The sequence below is a fragment of the Sinocyclocheilus rhinocerous genome, unplaced genomic scaffold (genome assembly GCF_001515625.1).
Source record: "Sinocyclocheilus rhinocerous isolate Xijiao unplaced genomic scaffold, SAMN03320098_v1.1 scaffold469, whole genome shotgun sequence".
In the NCBI taxonomy this organism is placed as follows: domain Eukaryota; kingdom Metazoa; phylum Chordata; class Actinopteri; order Cypriniformes; family Cyprinidae; genus Sinocyclocheilus; species Sinocyclocheilus rhinocerous.
The window spans coordinates 101,592-111,952 of record NW_015636034.1 but is presented as its reverse complement, the minus strand read 5'-3'; positions in this window follow the sequence as shown (position 1 = coordinate 111,952).

The following is a 10,361-nucleotide window of genomic DNA, read 5'->3' as shown; positions in this document are numbered from 1 at the left end:
GCCGCAAAGATCGGCTGCCGCCTGACAAAAGCAATGCATTCTGGTTAGAACATTTGTTCGACTTTGATTGGCCCTGCAGCCGCCTTACGATCACATGTGCCATCAAAGTACCGAGAGAGCAAAACGAGACCAGCTGCCGAGGTCAGGCGCTGCAGTTGCTCAAAATCAGCTGCGAAAGCCTTGATGATGACACACTTTATCCTCATTGGTTAGATTCTGTGATGACAAGCATGACGTGTGTTGCGTACTTATTCTAAAAATTCAATTCCAATAATGTTCAGAAATCTGTGTTTTTATAACAGTAAAAGCATTTTTAGTGTAGTCACTTTTATATTGAGTCACGTTTATCAAAAAACACTGATAAAACCTGATTATTGGTATTTAAATAGAGTTTCCACTGAACGTAAACAGTGTATGCTGTTCTGTGTCAGCTGCCCCACGCAAATACATTGTTTTTGTTCAGATCAAAGTGTAAACGTCATGAACAGCATATCTGTGTAGCGCAGCTGACACGGAACAGCATTCTGTCAGGTGTAGGGATGTAGGGATGAGGCGAGGACTCACTAATGCAGGAGAATGGGCTTTTATTGGCAAAAATAAAACAAAAACAACCAAAACTACCCAGAGGGAGAAAACAGGCTGGCATCAAGCTTGACAAGGCAGGAATCCACAAGGGTAAATATGACGACGAACTAGCATAGGACTGCAAACACAAGGAGAAAAATAGGGAGCAAATGAGGAGGGTAACGAGGGAAACACAGGTGGGGCAAATTAACCAAAAATCAGGTAACAAGATAGGTGGGGTTAGACAATTGACATGAGAGCACATGGCACACAGGAAACAAAGACAAAAGACATGTGCTCACACAAAACAAAAACACAAGCACATGGCCAGCAAAACAATCACAAGCCATGTGCACAGAATAATTATGAATAATTAATAATAAGAATAATTCAAATAATTTAGCAAATATTTTATAATATGTAATGGAACAGTATGGTGTAGTATGAACACTTGGTTCACTCTTTTACTTAGTGCTGAGATTTGGTAAAATATTTACATAAAAATGTTTTTAAAAAGGCTAACAAAATGCTATATATGCCCCCACGAGGTTCCATGTTTTGACCAAGAACACATAATTCAATTATAATGAATTCTAAATTATTATAATATTATATTAAAATATTATATTATAAATTGGATTTGCTTCTGATTTATCACAACTTTTAGGCTTTTTAAACTGCAGAAGTTTAATTAACATATATTTGACATACATTTCAAGATATGTTTAATTAGAAACACTAATTGCTTTTTGTTGTTTTGGTTGAGGGTTTATGTGCTTTGAACAAATCTGCGCTGAATCATTCATGTGCCCCGTGGCTTTACCAGACTTAAACACCGGTGACATTGGGTGCCAAAAACTAGACACCAGGTGCTGAAAACTGAGACAGACGTGCTGACCATCTTCCTTTGGCTGCGTGGTCTTCCTCACCTTTGCTTCTTTCCTTGTGCACCTCGTCAAAGCCCGTTCCTGAGAGCTTTAGCCCAACTCTTCTGCCTTTTGACCCAAGCAGCCTTAAGCCACATGACATTTTGGAAATGTCTCATTGTATTTCATCTCTCTTTTTTTGCATGGTGTTTAGAGGGGGGTTTCGAAAATTCGTCCTCCATCTCAGTAATGACAAGACCAGGAGTAGGTGCGGAGACTTCAATCTGACCTGACCTTTTCCTCTCTACTTTACAGCCTGAAGTAACATGTCTTCTGTCCTCAATCATTAAAAATTATGCCCTTTCCAATTCCATCACTTCCTCATCTGCTGTCCGCGGCTGTCATGAGATAAATGCAGGTTACACAGAAGTGTAATTTACAATTTACCCAAGTGCAAGTAATTTCACACAAACTGATTGGATAGATGAAGGGATATCATTGATTTTGAGCATATTCGGCATCTATAAAGCATCTATTAATCTTTGGTAATAATTATTTAAACATTTACTAATATGTTATTAAAAGCGAAAGATGGATCTGTTCATGTTTTTTAACCCTTGCATCCTTAGGGACATTTAGTTTTTTTCACTTCTGTTTTTTCAGTGATAATTGCAAAAAGCCTAAATTTGGTAAGATATGTGTATCTTTATTGTAATTTTAATATTTCATCCTCATTTTGTTTCATAAATCTAATTTACACTAGGTCCAAAAAAAATTGTTACACTCAGGACCTTAGGGACAAAAATGCAATATTTAATATATAAATCATGCATTCAATCAGACTTTTGTTTTGTTGGCAAGTTTTCAAAATGTTTACCACTACTACTATTTATTTATATATATATATATTTTTTGTTTTTTTTTACTATATTCCACTTGATAGCACCATTTTCAGTTCGGCCTATATAGAGCAAATATGATTTTTTCCCCCCGGGTTTCTGCTTCCGGTGAAGAAAATGGCCAATTGAATTTAAGTTATGTGATTATAATTGTGTGGGTGTATTGGTGTGTATATTAGAGTGTGGATTATATGTGTGTATACTGAGATATGAGTGTGTGTGTTTTTTTTTTAAATCTGACACTACACAAAAAATGATAATGCATCAGGAGTAATGTTGTTGTTAATCATTGACATACCCAAAACTGTAATAAAAATAATTGCTCATTATCAGTTCATGTTAATGCAATAACAATTCGACGTTTTATGTTTCTTACTGCTGTCTGCTTAAGTTGTTTAAACTTTTCCAATCTCAGTTTCATAATCCAAACCCAATAATTCATCACAGGATGCCAGGGCACCCAAAACACTCCTCCTCCTCATCCTCTCTTGCAGTTAGTTTGAGAGGCTCGCCATCACTGACGTCAGTGTGTAATGTCAGCCGTGTCGTGTCAGATTACGGGGCTGAGCTCTGAGGGGATGCCGGATGGCCTCGCGCTCTGCTGAAGACACCCAGAACGGAACAGGTTCTCCCTGCTCCCTGGCACTTATCAGTTAGAGTCTGTGTGTCCTGAGGGAGAGAGATTACTGTCATGATGCTACTACCTTCCTGCACATCACCAACACAAGCCCCCGGGCCTTTTGACTGCATGGGCTGTGAGAGGATCAAGGGTTTTTTATTATTATTTGTATTATTTAATGTATTTTAACTTTGAGTGATAGTGAGAGAGAAAATCAGAGAATGACGCTGTGCGTGTTGTTTGACTCAAATGTGTCTTTCTTTAAACAGAAAAATTATTATTGCTTTTTGTTTGTTTGCTTTGTTATGTGTGTGTGTGTTTCCAACTCAAATCTATTTCGTTTTTTTGTGCTCTAAACCAAAGAGGTCTATAGTACCTGGAGAAAGCTATCCTTTCCCATTCATTTCAATAATATCCTGACAATGCTACTTGGCTGATGGCATGGTCAAAAGAAAGTATACCTCGCTAGTTCAACTATCATGAACTGTGATTGACAGGAAGTAAACATGAAAAATATAAGTCTATGTTTTTAAAAGCCATCAAAAGTGAAATATTAGTGAAGGATATGATGAAAGAAATGTCAGACAGTACATGTATTGGAGAATGCATCTAACAGGGGTTAATAGAGCCACAGCTAAACCTTAAAGGGGTCATATGATGCTTTTTTAAAGATCATTATTTGGTGTATTTGGTGTAACAGAATATGTTGACATGCTTTAATAAAAAAAAAATTCATAAGTTTTAAAAATGTTATTCAGATTAAATTTTTAAAAAGAATATTTCAAATAAACATTAGAATATATTTATTTAAAAATCTTTGTAATGATAATTACACAGCATTTGCTATAAAAAATTAAATATAATGTTAACTGTAAAGTAAAATAACAGCACCTGTCATTGCCAGAAATTCACTGTAAAAAAAATATGGTAACAATGTTTCATTTATTACAGCATGACATATTGGTGTTTGTATAATTTACAACTTATAACCGTAATTATTAAAGGGGTCATGAACTAACATTTTTATTATTTTGTATTATCTTGTATGGTATCTGGGCGTTCCAACGCCTTTGTTATTGTTTACGTCTTTGAAATGGTCTATAAAACTCTGATGGCGCATTGTAGACTCGGAAGTAAACGCTTACTGCTATGATTGGCTAACAGCTGATTCCTCATAGATTCTTCATGCTGTGATTTAGGTCAAAAATGCTAAACGAACACTCTAAAAAATCCTGGGATATTTTTTTTTTTTTTACCTGTAGTTTTTGTGTTACCCAGCTCCTGGGTCAAATGTAACAACCCAGTGTTTGGGTTGTTTTGCAGCTCCTGGGTCAGACATAACCCAATGTTTGGGTAGTTTTTGTGTTACTCAGATCCTGGGTCAGACATAACCCAGCGGTTGAGTTATTTATCGCGGAGATTTTGCGTCTTCTCTTCATGAGAGAGCAGTTCTAACTAAGCGCCATCAAATTGATGCATTCTTCGGTAAAATGCAGGGTTGTGTTTGTGTACATTTTATTTTATCTATAAAATCGTTACTGTGCTGTATATCGTTCAATTTTATGCAGAGCAACATACAGGCACGCGGTGTGAATCACCTTAAACGAGTGTCGGTCTTTTTCCTTTGCATCAAATAAACGATTTTATTCATAAAGATACAGAATATAATACTTTGGATGTTAAAACATGTCCTCAGAGCTGTTTATTGGCAGGTTATGGAGTCATAAACAGTCTATGTTTCGGCTAGAGTTAAACGCAGGGCGGTGGTCCGTTAGCAATTCCCCACCGAACATGACTCCAGCTCGGGCACGAGAACCAGCGCCGTTACGGTGAAAACAGAATAACAGAGACTGGTCGATTACACGTGAATTACTTCTGTTGTTGATTTTGTCTTCTAATGTTTGTTAAACAAGTTTAAATATAGGCAATATGTATAGCCTATTAAAAATGATATAAACAATGCTGTAAATTATAAATAAAGGAAAATAAAGGAAGTTATCATGCAAACCGGTTGTGTGGAGTATTTTAGAAAAGTTTAGAGGATTTAAGTTCATCTGTAAACATTATTTAATGTATGAAGTAAAAAAAATAAGCTAGTAATATAGTAAAAAATGAATAAACCCATTAGCTGGGTTAAAATCAACCCATTATGCTGGGTTAAATAAACAACCCAATTTGCTGGGTAAATTTAACCCAAGATGGGTTCTGTCATATATTGACCCAAGCCTTTGGGTTAATAACAACCCAAATTGGGTTGTTTTTAACCCACTGTTTTTTAGAGTGAAGTAAACAAAAGACGCGGTCTGGAATTTAATTTAAAATAAAGTTCATCCACTCTTTCCTAAGGTTGGGATCAGAAGAAAGGCAATGCAAAGACAATGCACTGCATAGCGTCTTGTCTTCGGAGCCATCTTTATCATTTCATTTCTGCGTAGACCTGCGTTCACCTCTCTCACTAGTTACACTACATGCACTAATCGGTGGGCGGGGCTAAACAGGCAGTGCTGTAGCAGCAGGCTTTGATCTTCTTCTGCAGAGGCGGTGTTTAGCCACACTATTACGTCATAGAGTGACAACCTGTCGTTTTTGGCAGACTGTCTTCAATATAAGCTGTTTTTAGACTAACGTGAAAGTTTTGAGTTCTGAAACTTACAGGATGTTTTTATAGCAAAATTACCTCAAAAAAATCTTTTTACATCTTTTGAAATCGGAATTTTGGTTTCTCAGTTCATGACCCCTTTAAGTTTATTAAGTGATTTAATATACCACTTAAACTACCAAAACATGCTTTCTATGTAAAAATAGCCACCATGATAATACAGGTGGTAAAACAGAAAAGCCACATGATGAATCAGAGTTCACTGTAAGTCATCTGTTCATAAAACATAGAAAATACTCATATACAAGTGGACTGGACAGTACACACTCGACACTAAAATATTTAAATAAACATTGACTAAATAACAGAAAACATAACAGAACATCCTATTGATAACAAAATTAAGAATAAACAAAATGATTTTTATAAAATAGAATTGTCACGAATCCGGTCCATGTCACGTCACAGCTGATCTTCCAGAGTCACGCCACGTCTCAGCTGTTGTCCAGAGTCTCGTCACATCTCCGCTGATCACCCAGTCACGTCACTTCACAGCTGATCACCCAGAGTCACGTCACCTCACAGCTGATCACCCAGAGTCACGTCACCTCACAGCTGATCATCCAGAGTCACGTCACTTCACAGCTGATGCACCCAGATTATCAAGGTCAGTCCTTCTCTCGCCCTTTTGATTCTGTTCGCGGATCGTTGACCTCCGCTAGCCCTAGGATTATTCTTGTGTCTTGCCCGCCATATACCTGTTTGCCATTGTTCGACCCTGCCTGTGTTTCTGACCTCTTCTGCTTTAAATAAAAGCTTACACATGGATCCGCACGTCTCACGTCTTGTCAGCCCCGTAACAAGAATATATGTGATGTGCCTTGCATGGATATTTTAGCATCATTGAGATACTATAATAGTCATTTTATTAATATTTAAACAGTTTTTAATTTATATATTCTGTTTTCATTTTAAATTTAGCTAACTCTCCCATACACAAGACTCTACTGTGATCTCACTATATGACCGACAGACTGAAAGCAGAAAGTTTTCTGATTGGCTAAACAAATAACCTTACAGAAGGCAGTCACAAAGATAGGTTTGATATTTCAGAAAGCCCAATTCAGTGATGTCCTTCATCTAAAATCACTTACAGTACATTTAAATCATTATTTCAGCTATGAATGTAGATACAGACAATATTGATTATGCTGTCAGAACAAATGGACCTTATTTCATCACTTGCAAAATGAGTCAGCCCTAAATATTTGAAAACCAAATAATATTAGTGTGCAGTGTGAACAAGGTCATGGTCGGTTTCTCCAGATGCTTTCATCTCGGCATCTTGACTCTCTGTCAGAAGTCATGTACTCATCTTCAGTTTCTCATCTCTCCCATTTCGTGTCCCCTCTCTCTCCCTTAGCCCTTCGTTTCCACATCCTCATATCGCTCTCGTGGCAAGAATCACATTAGATTGAGGGCCTGGGCTGGCTTTGTTGATCCAAACTGCCTCGCTCATCTGTCATGGCCTTTTTGTCATAAAAGAAAAATCTATAATTTTGACCCATACAATGTATTGTTGGCTATTGCTACAAATATACCCCAGCGACTTAACACTGCTTTTGTGCTGCAGGGACAAGTGCATCTAAGTGGCATAGATGTAAAACACTTAAACTATTCTATTTACAATTTTATTTTGACAATTTAGTTAATAATTTAATATCTGATGACAGCCAAAGCAGAATCCCAGTAAAAGAGATTATTTGAAAGGTACAAGTATTCCTTATATACAGGCATATGAATATTTACATATGTAATTTTTTTTGTTTTTTATTGGCAAATTTAATGACTTCACAAAACAGGTTTTAATTAAAAGTGAAAATGTCTGAAATGTAAACATTAAATAATAACCCCATTAATTACAATAAGTATTACATTTAAAAATAACAACACTAACAACAACATGCCACTTTTATCTTTTTATTTTCAAAATATTCTCATATCTCATTTCCATCACCGCATCCCTTTAGGTGTTCCATACCATAATCTATTGTCAAAAAAACCCAAAACTTAATTTTTTATACTTTTATTTGTATGTGCGTATTTTGCAATTAACTTAAACTATATTGTATATATATATGTATATGTACTTTATATATATATATATATATACAGTATATATATATATATACTTTATTTAAACTCATATGAAAAGTGATACGAAATCATAGAGGACTGTCACTTTTCACAAGAGTTTCACTAATGTTCACAGCATGCTGACAATTATCTAAGAATTTAACTAAGAATATCTAAGAATTTTTATTTTTAACAATGCAAATTATATTTCACCGTTTTGAAATTAAATGACACTCAGAATGCAAGTTTAAAAGGCAGCTTACTTTTAACTTTATTCTGCTTTGCTAAATTGCTGCCTCTTATATTTGTCACAAAGATCTCTTGACCCCTGAGTTGAGTGACTTGGCCACGGCAGTGGACAGCTGTCTGCTAAGCCACCTGCCCTTTGGTGCTCTGTCTGTCTCTGTATCTGTCTGTGCACTGGCCTCCAGTTCATCCGTCCGCTCATCCATCCATCCGTTGTGGGACTTCTCTGTTTGTGTAGCCCCTGGCTACTTGCAGGAGTGGGGCAGGGGTTTATGACGGCCGGTTGTCAGTCAGGGGAGGGAGGGGGTGATGCAGAAGCCGTCATGGGTTTTCAGGATCATATGCTGGGTGTCACCTTCTCGCTGCCCTTGAGCAACGCAAAACCTTCAGTCACACGCTCCCAAACATACAAGTACTCTTTAAAGAGCATCTTCTGCTCTGTCAAAGTGCTAGAGAGATTTTACTCTCATTCCACTCATATGCACATGCTTCAAGGTTCAAAAGGTTCAAGGTTAAAAAATCAAAAAAGGTTTTACAGGCCACCTGAAAGAGCTTTTCATTCTCTAGTTCTTTAGAAAACTTTAGTGATGGCCTTATGGTGATCCAAACTCATTTTAATTTCTACCAAAAAAATAAATAAATAAAAAATCAGCTGTTATCTCTGACACTGTACATGTATATATACTGTATATATGTTATAACGTGCAGGATGATGATGCATCAGCCAATGTGTTATGAAAATAAATAGAAACATTTGCTTATTTAATTGTTATAAAATGTCAAATATTAAAATTGCCCTTAAGAAACCTCCCTTCACAAACTTTTACAGAATGCATAAATGACTTTTGATTGAATTCTTAGTAATATTCATATATTTTAAGTGTCATTCACGCTATTTAAAATTTTATGTAGTTCCAAAGCAAAGCAGAATCCCAGGAAAAGTTGCATCTTAAAGACAAAATTATTCTATGACTCATAAACATATTTACGTATTATTTTCCCATATTTTAATTAAAGATATGTCAATATAGCAATATGCAAATTTAAAGATTTCACTCAATTACATTTACATTTAGACATTTAGCAGATGCTTTTATCCAAAGCGACTTACAAATGAGGACAAACCTGTAGGTAGGTGTAATGAAAGTGAAGATGTTGGAAATTAAATAATAACCCCATTAATTACAATAAGTATTACATTTAAAAATAACAACACTAACAACAACATGCCACTTTTATCTTTTTATTTTCAAAATATTCTCATATCTCATTTCCATCACCGCATCCCTTTAGGTGTTCCATACCATAATCTATTGTCAAAAAAACCCAAAACTTAATTTTTTATACTTTTATTTGTATGTGCGTATTTTGCAATTAACTTAAACTATATTGTATATATATATGTATATGTACTTTATATATATATATATATATACAGTATATATATATATATACTTTATTTAAACTCATATGAAAAGTGATACGAAATCATAGAGGACTGTCACTTTTCACAAGAGTTTCACTAATGTTCACAGCATGCTGACAATTATCTAAGAATTTAACTAAGAATATCTAAGAATTTTTATTTTTAACAATGCAAATTATATTTCACCGTTTTGAAATTAAATGACACTCAGAATGCAAGTTTAAAAGGCAGCTTACTTTTAACTTTATTCTGCTTTGCTAAATTGCTGCCAAGCCCAATGAGTTTGCTGAAGTGCCTTTTACCTGCTTTGACTAAAACAACACATAGACACACACACACACACACACACACACACACAAAGTGATTGGGTACAGCATGTCATGCTCACAATGCAGACAGTTTGAGTGTCTCGGGGGATGGACAACTTCCTTGCATGAGATGTCTGGGGACAGAGGGTCACTGGTGAATATCCATCTCACACACCAGCAATCATGGCATCGATCTTGCTCAACCACCCTTTGACCTTGGCTTCAAAAACACACACTCTACATCCTGCGTACCTTCCTTCTCCCCCCTTCAAACTTCACAGACACTATACAGTTTTGCGCTTAAATGTGTAGTAAAATACTATTTAAATGGGCAGTTTCTTACACTTGCAAAGGCTTGCGGATCATGTTGTGAAGTGTGTGGGTTGGAAGCTGTGAATTCTGGGGTGGATTCCTCTGAGACTGAGGGGAGATGGAGAGGTCTTCACCAGACGCATAGCTGTCCACTCACGTTAGTGCTAGTGAGCTCCTAACTAGATGAATAAGTCAAGAAGAAGCAGACTGGCCTCATGTTAAATGTAAAAGGGCTAACAGATTGAGCCACCAGTTCACCAGCGTGCCTCTGGTTGAGCCATTTAGGTGTGTGTACACATTGGTAGACGCACAGTTTGAAATACACCATATATATGACTAAATTCTATTAAACAGTAATGCATCAAGTACAAAGACATCATACACAT